The sequence below is a fragment of the Protopterus annectens genome, chromosome 8.part0 (assembly GCF_019279795.1).
Source record: "Protopterus annectens isolate FY-2018-M chromosome 8.part0, PAN1.0, whole genome shotgun sequence".
NCBI lineage: Eukaryota > Metazoa > Chordata > Ceratodontiformes > Protopteridae > Protopterus > Protopterus annectens.
In genome coordinates, this window is record NC_056741.1 from 1,658,134,228 (window position 1) to 1,658,149,950 (window position 15,723).

Genomic DNA, 15,723 nt, shown 5'->3' on the forward strand with positions numbered 1-15,723 from the left:
GTAGGCTTGAACAGCTGATTCTAACTTATCCCGGGGTCGAGTATGAACAACGACAAGGTTTTAGCTCATGTTGTTTTAAGAGGTCTTTAAAGGAATGAGGTTGTCTGTATAAGACCTAGACGAATGCAGTTCCAGATTTTTGCAACATAGAGTAGAGAAAGACCCCAACAGTTATTTGACTTAATAATGTCAAGGAGCGAATTATCACTTGACCATAGTGGATAATTCAGAGAGTAAAATTATTTGATATTTTTAAATGTGGGGCAGTTATCTGGCTTGTTAATGTGATTGTACACTGTAACAACTAAGTAATCTGGTATGCAAATTCAGTCCAGTTTAGGTATTTTAGGGATAGACACTGATGAGTCTTACATGGATGACTGGGTGCAATCTTTGCTACTTTGTTACAACACCTTAAAAGGTAAAATCTGGGACTTTGATCCAGTCTAAACAAGTGCAGATGTAGTTACCCATCAGCAGAAAAGACAGGAATAGTAACATGTTTTGCATTTGTACAGTGACTAGCCTGATTCTGACTTAGTAATAATGAAGCAGGAAGATTAGACTGTATCATTTCATTCTGGATCCCAGTACCAATTATCTTGCTGAAAGTGACCTACAAAACAGCTGTGATCTTAAGGTCATGTGTAACAAAAATATGGATTTATGTTAAAATATTGTCTCCTGTTAAGGACTGGTGGCACCTCACATAGATTCCAGTGAGTAGTACATTTGGGGCAGAGAAGTATCATGCTATATTATGCACATGGTGAGTCAACAGAGCCCGTGAGGGGGGGGGTGGGTATTAGACACTAAAGACAGTAGCTTGTTGGCCTCACATGTGTAGTGATGTTACTAACTTGCTGCCAGTAGGCACAGGACATCCCTTCAAGTAATATGAATCACAATGTATTGGTCTGATCTCCCAATTGATTTGGCTACTGGTCCAGTAAATGGATCATTTTGAGACAATTAGTGCTTATTAGCTACCACCTGTAAATTTACAAAATGGACTGAGTGCTTATATGCTCATAATAACAGTACAGAAATAACCACCTTGCTGCTAATTAACCATGCGTTTAGTCACCGGGGGTTATCCAAGAAGGTAGAGCCTGACAGGGGATCACATTTATAGGTTCAGAGGTGTTTACTAGGCTAACGACCACAAGGGCCTTTTTAAGCCTAGCCATGCATCTCAAATCTCTGACAAGTTCTGATACCCTTGATAAGTGTAAGCATGGGCCAAGGAGATGAACCATTTACAGGTTACCTGTGTCCATTACAGACATAGGTGGCAAACCAGGGATGAATTTCCAGTTTTCCATCTAATTGTCTAAGTTGGAATTTAATTGGATTAGGGAGGAACTCTGCTTCACATGGCTAGAGAACCTTTTCCATAGAAGGGGTAGTCTCTGGGATACATATCTATCTCTCCAGCAGATCCTATTTACATCACAGGCAAGGTTTAAGTCTTTAGAAAGGGTAATTCAGGTGCTGTTTGTTTTGTGGATTAAAGGAGGTCCACCAGAGTGGGGTCTGACAATGCCCTGTATGCCAGGCATAGATTTCCCCTCAAAAGCCTATAGGAGAAAGAATACAGAGATAGCACTAGAGAAATAACAGAAAATGTATGGAACATTTGGAGAATTCAAAGGAAACTGTATGTGTCACATCATCCAGAGTCATCATATTAGATGGAGAGAGCAAACTAAACCATAATCCATATACTAACGAAGTACCTCAGCTCTACAGGAAAGGACTGGTATATTAAGTCATTCCTAGTAATAATGGTCATCTGTGCCACTACTAAATCCACAGGTGACACATCTTTTGAGATGATGACTGGTAGGAAAATTGTGCCGCCTTTATAACTTCTGTATACTACAGGGAATGCAAGTCTGGCAAATGCCACCACTGTCCATGATCATGTGACCCATCTATATACTACAGAGGATGCAAGTCTGGCACATGCAACCACTGCCTATGAGCATGTGACCCATCTGTATACTACAGAGGATGCAGGTCTGGCACATGTCACCACTGCCCATGAAAATGTGACCCATCTGTGTACCACAGAGTATGCAAGCCTGACACATGCTGCCACTACCCATGATGCTGTGACCCATCTGTATACTACAGAGGATGTAAGTCTGGGACATGCCACCACTGCCTATGATTATGTGATCCAACTAAAAGTGTACTTAAAGGGAACCTTTGCCTTTGACAATAGTAATTTGGAACACAAAATAATCCTACCTGCTATATAAGATGAGCAGACAAGTGTGGAAGATGTAAAAGGAGTCTCCAAACAGTTGACAAGTATAGTGCAATATAACACTGCTGTGTGCTGGAAAGAATAAATGGCAACTTTCCTCTTCCTTTGTATTTTAATATCGAATGCAGATAGCCCTCTATTGGTATCTATATACAATAAGGAGGGAAATAAAAAAATATTGATGGAAAAAGTATATATACATATTACTAAAACTGACTGATAGTCATGGTTATCGTTAGCATTACTGTTATATTTGCTATTGTTGTCAGTGTCATTGAGTATTGCTTGAATTGTGCTGTTGCTACTGTGTGTTGATTGTGTTTATTAATTCTGCTTTTATATATTGCTGTGCATTAATCTTCCTAATTTCCTGATATATAATGTATCAATGAGCAAGAGAGGCACTGAGAATGAGAATACAGGAAAGGCATATCATTAAGAATTTTTTCTCAAGTTTTGGTGCCCCTGGAATTTATCCTGTTCTCAGAAAAAAGGCATAGAGTTTCAGACCTGTTTCCTTTGCAGTAAACCAAGGCCTCCCATCTTCTGGACATTAGCCCTGAGTATATGTTTGCAATGAAAGGAATGCAGACAAAGAGATGACATCATGAAGAACAGACTTCAAAGCTGGACACATAATTGAATACTATCATGCTTTAGTTTGCATTTTTCGATCTTTTGAGCTTTTCGACTACTGTTTGTGCCTATATTACTGTTTTATTACCCTATTTTCCTGTTTTTGTGAGCTTATATTGTTGATTGCACTTGTGGGCTAAAGTATTGATTAAAAGTAACAAACAGGCTAATACACTCAAGTGTACCAGCCTTTGATAGCAATTTAGCCGAAAACAAAGCATTTACTGCATTTTTTCCTGTCTGTTTGCAAAAAAAACAAAAAAAACAAAAAAATATTTCTCCTTTCCTAAACTTTCCTAGCTAGTTGTTCCAGTGATCAGATTTTGCTGATCCCTGGGCTTTGTATTTGGTTTCTGTGTTCCTCCATTTTCTTGTGTGGCCAGAGGTAGTTTCTTTACTCACCAGTGGGAGTGGGGAGTACTGAGCTGCTTGTTTGTCCTCAGAGGAGTGGTTAGAAGCAGTAACTGGTAATTCATTGGCCATTTTGGGTAATTTCCTGTTTTTTCCAGCCCCCTGCTATAAAGCACGCGTTAGCATGCTTTAGCGCGATTTAGCGCGGAGCTGCTACCGTTGCACACTAGGGCAGCGCCGGTTAAGCAGATTTAGACTATTAGGGCTACCTAAAGTCCACTCTTCAAATTTTCCCTTAAAACTACCTTCCTCAAAGTATACTACTGTTCTATTTAGTGTATCCTACAACTATAAATTATCTCTACTTGACTCCCAAGTAGACTATTCTCTATCTATATAGCTAAGCACTTGCTCCTACAGTACTTATCACCTCGATACAGCACTCTTGTTATAGAAAGTACCCCAAAAAAGCAAACCCCATTTCTCGGTCACCCACATCCCCCAGAACCTTTTTTTAAAGTTTTTCTGTCTATTCCTTCTAGCATGTCGAGGGATCAGTTGCTAATGTCTTCTCCTGCTCAGCTGGTGAACCTGGGAATATTGAGGCAATGTTACAATTGCCTCATGTACACAGACAACCCTCTCCTCCTCCCACAAAACACAAATACATGCGAGAGATGCAACTATACAGCCAAGCTGGAGGCTGAGCTCTCTCAACATAGGACTGGCAAGACCAGACAGGAGGAGAAGGTAACCACACACACCATAGACCCAGTCTCACATAATACCATCACAACCTCAAATCATACACATAAACACACAAAGACATACTCGGAGGCTCTGATCAAAAATCTACCAAAACAGCAGAGGCCACCAAAGTAGACACCCAAACAACTACCACCTCAGAACACAACACCTGCAACACATAGACCACACAGTCAGAGTGTCAAGCAGTCACAGCCCTTAAGGCCAAACACAATGCCAGACACACTAGTCATTGGTGACTCCATAGTCAGACACACTGACGTCCCGCTCACCAGACTGAGTAAGGAGAAGGTCACAGTAAGCTGCCTGTCGGGTGCTAGAATCCGCCACATAACGCATGCACTCAGGTCTCCCAACAGCAGGTACAAGTACGACTCAATCATTGTCCACGCTGGTGTTAACGACCTGAGACGTACCTCCTTGGACTACATGAAACGAGACATAGAGGAGCTCTCTGATTATGTAGCCTAAGCAGGTACGACCCTGACCTTGAGCAGTATCCTACCTTCACCAAGAATGATGCCACAATACAGAGATAAGATGATCAGCTTTAACAATTGGCTTAAACTCTGGTGTCATTCAAAGGGGATCCAATGTCTGTCTGCCTGGGATGACATGCTGGACAAGCCACGCTGCTTCGCAAGGGACGGCTTGCACTTGTCACCCCTGGGATTCCGGATTTTGGCAAAGGCTCTTGCCACCCCATAGTGCCTTTTTTAGGCAAGGCTCAAATTCTAAACCTACCACCCTAGAACAAAACAAAGAAAAAAAATAAGGGTAATGCTGCTCAATGCCAGAAGTCTCAACCTCAAGATGCACGCACTCGAGGCCCTTCTCAGTATGGAGAACATCGATGTCTGTGCTGTGACAGAAACCTGGTTCAAGGCTCCTGAGAGCACCCCAGCACTATCAGGTTTTACCTCATATCATGCATTCCGGCCCCAAAACCTGGGCAATACCAAGAAAGGAGGAGGGGTATCCATATTCATCAAGGACACCCACACCTCAAGATTGGTGGCATCGCACGATGCATCAGAAACCATCCAGGTGCAATTAACCATAGGCAAGACTGCTCTGCAATTTGTAGCATGTTACAGGCCACCCTCGCAAACTCAGGAACCTCATATGGCCTTCCTGAAAACACTGGAGGGGATAAATGTATCTCCGAACACCATCATACTAGGTGACTTCAACTACCCTAATATAGACTGGGAACACTACTCAAGCCCAAACACTCTAGCCCAAAAGTTCCTGGAATTCATAAACTCAAATGCCATGGAACAACTAGTCACCATCCCCACAAGAGGACAGAACATACTTGATCTCATCATCACGAACATGGGAGCACAATGTTCAACGCCAGAAGTATACCCCTCACTGGTGAGATCTGATCACAAACTAATCTCGCTGGAGGTCCTCATCCCGCCCCCACCCGAAATGAAAAAGACCACAGTAAAGAACTTCTCGAAAGCTGACTTCACACTTCTAAAGACTAGTGTGGTCTCCTTTAAGGCCCCTGAGCCGGCGGTTAACATTACTCAAACCGCTGAATCACTTACAAATGCCTTCTACCAGCACCTGCAGGGCTGCATGGATCAGGCATTCCCAAGCAAAACAAAGACTCTTTGTACCAAAGGCAAGCGTCCAGTCTGGTGGACCCCAGCCATAAACAAACTCTACAACAAAAGGAGAAAGCTACTACAAGATAGAGCAAAATCCTTAAAAGGTAAGACACCGCTGATCACTATAAGTAAAAAGCTAAGAGCTCTCATAAAATCATCCAAAGCTAATTTTGAGAAAAAAATAGTTAAGGACTCTAAAGACAACCATAAGGCATTCTTTAGCTATGTCAGAAACCTAGGAGGAAACTCCCAGATATGCTCAGAATTAGTTCAAAATGATGTGAAGATTACTGATCCTACAGACATTGCCAACATACTGGCTGACAGGTTCAGTGCAAACTCCCCCCCCTAAAGGAGAGATATCTATACCAAATGATTGTAGCCCCCCAAACATCTCTAACGCCCAGGTGAGAACTGCTCTCTCCAAGGCAAAGAACACAGCATCCATGGAACCTGATGGTGTCCCCGGCTATGTGCTCCATGAACTCAACAAGGAATTAAACCCACAGTTAGGACAGCTGTTTAATCTTAGTCTCACCTCCGGATACGTACCCAGGGAGTGGCGCACAGCAACTGTGGTCCCACTCCACAAAGGCGGTGCCTCCACCGACCCTGGAAATTACCGTCCCATTAGCTTGACAAGCCTTATCTGCAAAGCCATGGAGAGGATCATAATGGGTCTCATAAATAAAGACATAGGGAATTTGCAGACTTTGGATCCAACCCAGTTTGGCTTTGTCAAAGGCAGATCATGCCTTTTAAACTTGGTTGACTTTTTCGAAACAGTCACCAAGGCCATTGACGAGGGAAAGGCAGTCCATACAGCCTACCTAGACCTGGCGAAGGCTTTCGATACAATACCTCACTCGGGTATCATTGAAAAACTCATCAACCTAAATGTAAACCCATACATTACAAGATGGGTTGCAAACTGGCTGAGTGACAGAACCCACAGGGTCAGAGTTGCTGGCGCCATGTCAGACTCAAAGCCTGTCACAAGTGGTGTCCCACAGGGCTCAGTCCTGGGCCCACTCTTGTTTGGCATCTACTTTTCTGAAGTACAAGCAAACACAGGAGGGTTATGGCTGACAAAGTTTGCAGATGACTGCAAACTGGGCGCCGTAGTTGAAAACACATCCGACACAGATATCCTTCAGAAGGGTCTCACAGAAATGGATAACTGGTGCCAGAGCCATGGCCTTAAGTTAAATGCCAAGAAATGCATAGTCATACCCTTCGGGAAAAATAAGGTTACTCCTAACTACCATATAGGTGGCAATCCCCTGAACACAGAAGAAGTTATTAGGGACCTGGGAACCCAGGTTGACAGTAGCCTTTCATTCGACACTCATATTGCTAAAGTAGTTAGGAAGACCTTCTACATTGCCCACCTTATCATGAAGGGATTCACATCTAGATCAAGGGAAGTCATAGTCTCCCTATACTCATCACTCATCAGACCAATGATCGAGTACAATGCCCCATTCGGAATGTATCTGACCCGACACTTGCAGCAGCTGGAGAGGCCACAAACGTTCCTCACCAAAAGGATAAAGGGTCTCAAAAATCTGTCTTATGCTGCCCGACTGAAAGAACTCCAGTTATATTCAGTTGCTTACCACTTGCTCAGAGGTGACCTATGCCTGACATACAAGGCCATGTCAAACCCAGATTTGATGAACATGCTTCATCTCAAAAAATCTAGATCCCTCAGAACCACAAGGGCGGGAGACTTAAACCTCGACACGGTTATTAATAGGATGTGCTGGAGGGATAGATTCATCACCCAAAGACTCCCTATGCTGTGGAACAAAATCCCGGTTTATGTGAGGCTGAGCACCTCACTGGCCTTGTTCAAGAGGAATCTTGACCAATGGATGGGAGATCGCAGATACACCCCAGGGGTTACCTCAGTGTCACTGCTCGACAGAGGCACAGCAAAATAATGGGCATAGTTTCTCCAATCTAAAGGGGTGGCGTAAGCCACAAAACTATGGGCTAGGCTTATAAATGCCCTCGGGCAGATAGCCTAGTATGAACCTATGAACCTATGAACCTATGGACATTAATATGTCAAAAGGTGACAAGTGGTCAGAAAGGGTGATAAAACTGACAGGATGTGAAAGAAAATAATTGCTGTAGAGACAGTGCCCCTCTTCTCTCTTAGCCATATTTTGGTTAAAGAAATAAATGGCACAGCAGAGGTTGATTGATAAACAAATAAGCAGAGTAGTAGAAAATAAGATGGGAGATGAGCAGTTCAGATTCAGATCAGGATGTTGCACAACCAACTTGATGTTTGCAGTGAAAGACATACTTGAGAAGAAACTAGAGATGAGAAAAGAGAACATATGGGCATTCCTGTTCTTGGAGAAAGCATATGACAAGGTCCAAAGAAAAGCTGACATGGGCAGGTCTACAATAGACTGAAGACAAAAAAAAAACATTTGCAGAATAAGTGCAGGCAGTGAAGCGGACCAGTAATCAAGGAGCCTCAATCCTCACCAATGGCAGGACATACACTGAGAGGATGACAAAGTTTAAATATATTTAATAATAAATAATAAAAGAATAATAAATATATTTAATAATAAATAATAAATGAACAAGATAATACTAAATATATATTTACAGTGACATCAGAGTTCAAAATCAAAGGAAATATTTAAAACAACATTGCAGAACAGTCTCAAATAAATGAAGAAAAACATCTAAACTATGCTTCACTATATTCCTGACTAAACCCCACTGCTGGAATCTGGCAGTATTTAGCATCTACCTGTGAAAATATATAGACAAGGACTTTTCCTCAGATTGTTGATAGATGCTGGCAGTCATAAAACAATAAAACACTTCCAAGACAATACAGAAAGTTCTATAGTATTAGACAGTGTGTCTCCTTGTTGCCATAAAGTAATTCAATTTCAGCTATTTTTCTAAAATTTACTAGACTGAGGTTAACCTCCTGTATCTCAGTTTCTACTGTTAGAATATATACATTTACGCAGTTACAATAGTGCATGTACATTATATATATGACATACAGTTCTAATACATTTGTAATACAAGCATCTTACATGAAGCATGTTGACATTCACAAATGACACATAACCATATCTCCCTTTGTTACACTTCTACATAATTTGTGTTGATATTCACAAATGACGTATAATTATTTTAGAAAATTCCAAATAGCTGGGCTGGCAGTATCCCCCTTTTGTCACACAGGCTATGTACAAGGACTGGATAATATAGGTACAAACAGCATTCAAACTCAAAGAGAGAGTCACAGTGGAAGTGTATGTACATCAGAGTTCAGCTCTGAGCCCCCTGCAGTTCGTACTGACTATAGATTGCATTAGCAATCAGTTTGAAGAGGAGAGATAAACAAATCTGCTGCGTTTGTGCAATGTTGCATTACAATAATACAGCATGAGACTGAATACAGATAAGATAAACAAATCTGCTGTGTTTGTGCAATGTTGCATTACAATAAGAGCATGAGACTGAATACAGACAAGACAGTTGAAATATTTTTAAACAGGAGAAATTAGAAGAAGCTGGAAATTAATAGTGGCTAAAGCCACCTGGCTCAGAGTGTCAGGGGTAGTATGTACTAGAACAAAGATAAAGAAACTAATAAGTAAGTTGTACAAAACAGTGGTGCAACCAGTACTTGTGCATGGTAGACAAATTTGGACAGTGAAGAGAGAGAGCAGGTGAGGGGATGGGGTGAAGTGTCTAAGATGAGTTGTAAGATACACGTTTTAAGACAAACAAAAATGATGATATTAGAGCAGAAGCCAATGTGGCTGCAAGTGCAGAAGAGATTAAAGAGAACATATTATGATGGTTCAGTCACATATACAGGAAAGCAGAATACAATCTGGTGAAGAAGGTTTGAAAGAGAGAAGAAGGCAAAAGAAAATGAGGACATCCAACAGAGATATAGATGGATTGTGTGAGAGAAGAACTGTGACAGTCAGGCATGAACACTAAAGAAAGTAGCAGAGCAACACTGAATCAAGAAAAATGTTCAGAATTGCTGCAAAACTCCAACCCCATTTAGAAATGGGTAAAAGAGGTGTTCATGATTATGAAATAATGAAGTGTGAAATAAAACAAGCCGTTCGAAAGGATGACACATGAAAAAGAATCTTGTATCCAGAACTGAATACATTCTACTCCAAAGACAGAACAAATTAATTCCAAATACTTCCATTCTGTTTTTAAGAAATATATATTGCAGAGGAACTGCAGCCGCGGTGGTACGGTGGTAGCGTTGTTACCTCACAGCAAGAGGTTCTCCCGTTCGATTCTCGGCTTGGCTTGGGAGTGCCTTCTGTGTGGAGTCTGCATGTCCTCCCTGCGGTTGGGTAGCATTCGAAAGACATGCGTGCATAAATGGGTGTGCCTTCATTGAAGGTTGGGCGTCGAGCTAGCACCTCGGCATTTTGTAAAAATCTACTGCCAATCATTAGCAGACCGGAGTTCAGCTGTGGCAACCCCTTACCGGGAAAAAAGCCAAAAGACAAACAACAACATATATTGCAGAGGAACTGATTCTGATTTTAGATATTCATTCATGCTGTTTTCTTCAGTCAGACTTCTGTTAAGTAATCCAGGCAGACTGGCTCTGACAAAGCTTTGCTGTTAGACACAATAAAATTAACTAAAGACACGTTAATTCAGGACCTGGCTAACCCACAAAGACAGAGCCATTTCCGGTAAGGGAAAATGAAGTATGTCAGAAAGGTATTATTACTAAGTCTACCTAACTGAATTGGACATTTGCATACAGAATGGTCAGTGTGGGTGTGCAAAGAATTGTCTTAATTTCTTCCCCCAGAGAGGGAGAGTGAATACAGAATACAGGGCTATTCCCCAGTGCTCAGAAAAGACTGATAAACAAGAAATATCTGCTAACAAAGGACAGTAGATACTGAAAGTATTTGTTGTTTGGACTTGCAAGTATGTCACATGCCTGACTCACTACTTGAAACTGATGTAAGTGATTCTTCTGACTTTTTTCTACTGTACAGGAATTTTATTTTATTATTAAAGTTTTAACATATTTCTAGTGTGATAATACATTTTTTTCACAAAAATCAACCTGGTGTATGTTAATTGTTTTAATTTTTAGCTTCTCTGAAACCTAGGACAATAGGTTTTGAAAGGTGACAAATAACTGTTAGCCAGCTTATTTTTTAACCTACAGATAAATTCATAGCTGAAAAAACATACTCTAGCCTAATTGTCCTGACACCTTCTTTCCCCAAAATACTGGCACTGGAGCTTCTTCTATGCCTTCCCTACAGTGAGTAGTTTTGGAGAAAAGTAGAGCAATAGAATGAGATGGGGTGGAGTAATCTGCAAGCGGGACTATTAAGGATGTATATATAAAGAGAGTGTTGATTGGCATTACAGAGAGATGACAACGTTATGGAAGGACACTAGAGGGGGAAATGAACAGTAGTAAGTGTCAGCTACTAGGATGAAGTGGTAGAAGAGCATACATTAGTATTGTGGTAACATTAAAGTCAGAGCTTCTTTTGATTTCAGGCCGTTACTACAAAATATAATGTGGAAATGTTAGTGATTCAGAGTGTAAAAGGTATCGTTATAGTAAGTACATAGTTAGGCATCAGTTATGAGGGTTTTGCAAAGACAGGTCCAGGTATCAGACATATGTTTTATTAAATTTGTCTTGTAATTGGAAAGGTTGCTTTATTGTTTAAGGGATAAGGGGATGAAGCTCCAAGAGTGGGGCACATACCTAGAATAGAGAGAGAGGTTACTGCTGACAACTGTGGTTTGTAGTTAGTGAGGAGCATTTTGTTTTAAGATTGAAGTAGTCTATCTGGGGTGTTTGTATAAAATAAGTCTTGTAGAGCTTAGCATCATTCTGGTTTGTATATTCATTTATGGACTAGGATTAGTAGTGTGTAAGTCAGTTGCTTGGGTGATTCAAGCCAATCAAGCTGTTTCAGGGCTAAGCAGTGATGGGTTCTGTTTAGTGAGTTAGTGGTATATTTTGCTACTTTATTACAGTACTGGTTTAGTTTATTTTGTATGGAAGTTTGAACATTAAGCAGTACTGGGAAACCATATAGTAAAGTGGGGAGCAGGAGTATGGAGGCCAAGTGTTCCCTGGATGAATCAGTTAAGTATTTTTTTGTTCTATAGAATCTTCCTATTTTGAGGATTTTTTTCATAAAAAATTGCACATGTAAGTCAACCTTCTGGTTATCATCAATTGTCATGCCTAGTAGTTTAGTATGGGGGTGAATTATATAGGGATGTTATTAGTGACTGCTATTGAGAATTTTTTTGAGGTGTGTAAGGGCTTTTTGGAGGAATACTAGCAGCTTTGTTTTTTTTTTAGGACTGAGTGAACTTGGTAGATATTGAGCCAGCTTTTTGCTGAACTCATAGTTAATGGTACTGCATATATAGAAGCAGTGGATATAGCAAACCTGCTGGCTGACAGGTTCAGTGAAACTTCATTCCTCTGTCACTGCCACATACACCCCAAATCATCCCTAACACCTGTCCCCCACCTAGTATTCCCAAGGAACAGTTCTTTAATGGCATCTCCAAGGCCAAAAACACAGTTTCTATGGGACCAGACAACATCTTGGGCTGTGTTCTACATAGGTTAAAACAGGAATTAGCATCACCATTGGGCATGGTTTTCAATCACACCTAAGCACTGGCTTCAACCCAGTGGAATGGAAAACAGCTACCATCATCCTTTTGCACAAAGGGGGTGCATCCATGGACCCTGGGAACTATAAACCCATTAGCCTGACCAGCCTTATCTACAAGGCCATGGAATGAATCATCATGGACCTTATTAATAAAGATACAGGAAATCTCCAAACACTCAACCCCACCCAGTGTGGCTTTGTCAAGGGGAGATCATGTTGTCAAACTTGGCGGACTTCTTCGAGAAAGTTACCAAAGCTTTAAACGAGGGAAAATCTGTGCATACAGCCTACCTAAACTTAGCCAAGGCTTTTGACACAATTCCTCATGCAGGCATCATTGATAAACTCACCCAGCTGGATATCAAGCCATATATTATCAGGTGGGTTGCAAACTGGCTCATTGATAGAACTCATATTGTCAAAATAGGGGACTTCACCTCCTCCAGCAGACCCATAACCAGTGGTGTTCCACAGGGATCGGTGCAGGGACCCCTACTGTTCGGAATCTACTTCTCCGAAGTATAGGCTAAAACTAAAGGACTGTGGTTGACAAAGTTTGCTGATAACTGCAAACTGGGAGTGATCATTGAAACCCCTGGCGATGTCAACATCCTGCAAGAAGGTCTTACACAGAATAATGACTGCTGCCAAAGTCATGGTCTTAAACTTAATGCAAAAAAAATTCATTAACATCCCCTTCAGCAGGGGTTAAATTCCTGCAAACTACCACATCAGTAGCAATACCCTATGCACACAGTCAGTGGTGAGAGATCTGGGTACACAGGTTGACAGCAACCTTAACTTCAATCACCATATCTCCACAGTGGTAAGAAGGGTATTTTTATATTGCTCATCTCATATGTAAGGGCATTGCCTCCAGAAAAAAAGAAGTTATCATCCCTCCTCCCCCATACTCTCCCTTCATCAGGCCAATAATAGAGCACAACGCTCCCTTTGGTATGTTTCTTTCCAAACAACTGTGCAACTGGATAGATCACAAAGGTTCCATACAAAGAAAATTCAGTTTCTTCAAGATCTGTCTTATTTATTTATTTATTTATTTTACATTTGTTGACTGTGATAGTCTGACTGGATACCTGTCCATTTTCAGTGGAGGCCCGGGGAGAAAAGCTCTATACATACATACAGAAAAACTGTTACATTAAACAAGTTAAAGCACTGTTAGAAATACAATACAATACATAGGATAAAAGTCATTCATTCTGTCATACATAAATCTGATTTGTTACGAGTAACAATTAGGAAGCAATGTAGGGGTGGCCAAAAGACCTCTTTAGCACATGTTTATATTGCCAGAGTTAGTCAGGATTAGAGCAAGGACATAGCCATTGCCTTTTAAAGTATTGTTTTAGATTTTTTTATTTATTGGGTTAGAACGGGTTCTGAAGTAAGCTCAGCAGGAAGCGAGTTCCATATTTTACAAACAGAGTTGGCATATAGAGAGTCTCCAGATAAGTTGTTGCTTTTGAGGGTTTGGACTAGTAATTTGTTGGATGAGAGAAGTGTCGAGGTTGCTGTAAGGGGTGATGATTTTTGTAAGTACGGGTATGTTTTCAGGTTGGTAGAGAATTTTATGTGCTACCATTAGCTGATTGTACTGAAGTTGGATAGGCAATTCTAGCCACCCTAGATTCTTTAGGTTCAGACAGTGGTGTGTTCTGTATGCTGCTCCAGTGGCAAATCTAGCAATATGACTAAAGCAGCTAAAGAGTTTATTAAGGTCAGACTTACTCAAGTTCATGAAGAGAGGGGATGCATAAAGGAGGGTGGAAAGTAGATGTGTATGGGCAATTACTGTCCTAGCTAGTGGAGTGAAGAAAGGTTTGATCTTGTATAGTGAGCTAAGTTTTTCATTAACTTTTTTAATAGTTTGATTAATATGCGTATCAAACTTGAGGTTATTATCAACTGTTACACCTAAGAGTTTGGTACAGGGATCTGGGACAATGACAGTGCTATTGTTAGATTTTATCGTAAGGTTGGAGTGGAGGCTTTACGAGTGAGGGAGAAAAGCTGTACTTTCGGATAGATCGAAATCACTGTCACTTCACTCTGTGTCTTACAGACTGCTCAGAGGTGATTTGTGCTTGCATACGGACTAATCTCTGACCCAGCTTTAATGGAAATGCTGCACATTCACAAGTCAAATGGCACACAGGTCAGCCACTCAAAGGACCATAACCTGGTATGTGATATCAACAGAACTTGCTAGACAGACAGATTTGTCTCACAGAGGTTGCCCCACTTTTGAAACAAGCTTCCTGTTCGTGTTAAAGAAAACCCCTCATTTGCCTTATTTAAGTGTAATTTGGATGATTGAATGAACTGGAAATTCACCCCAGGGCTTCCACCTGTGTCTGTCTTAGATAGGGGCAATAGGTGCCGATTTTAGTGTCTGCTTGAACCAGAAACCCTTGCAAACATGGGTGGAACTTGGCTAGGCTTGTAAGGGCCTTGGGGCCATTAGCCTAATAACCTCCTATGATCCTATAAAACTGACTTTTGGCTGATGTGTTGTAGAGTAATTGGGTTACTGGTAGTACAGAGTAAAGTGGAGTTGTCTGCATATTCTGTGAAGGATGCTTGACATTTGGCGGAGTGTAGGTTGTTGGTAAATATGTGTCACTTCCATTTCCACAGGTGTATGAAACTTTGGGGAACACATGATTAGTAGGAAGGATGAGTAGGAATTAATCTATTTAACAGATTGGAAAGACAGCCGGGGAACCCATTGGTGGAGGTGTTTGATAGGCTAAGTGAAGAGAGCTGTTTTAGAAGTAGGTTGTGAGAAATGGAGTTGAAGGCCTATGACAAACCCAGAAACATGGCAGAAACCAGTTGGCCTTTGTTTCTGGCTAGGCTAGTAGTGTTTATGAAGTTTAGGAGAGCTGTGGTAGTGCTATGTCCTGGTCTAAAAACATATTGGGTGGCTGTTAGGGGTTTGTTTGTTTGTAAGTGTGCCGTTAATTATGAATGCATTTTTCAAGGATTTATGAAAGAGGGGAGAGAATGACAATGGGTCTAAAGCTGGATATATCATCGGAGTTACCTCCCTTGTAAAGTGGAATGATGTGGGATGTTTTTCCATATGGCTGGGACATGGGATTCTTGAATAGACCTATTTATGACAATGGATGTTGGAAAGGAAATTCAGCTGGCTGCTATTTTTGGGAAATCACCAGGAATTTAATCTGGAGCTGGTGTACTTGATGTCATTTTTTTTGCGGTATTTGACAATGGTGAATACTGGTTGACAGGATAAAGAGTGAGTATTAATGGAATTGGTAAGTGAGACTGAGTGAGATGTCAGATTATTAGAGGAGCTCGATTTGTTTTGAGTTTG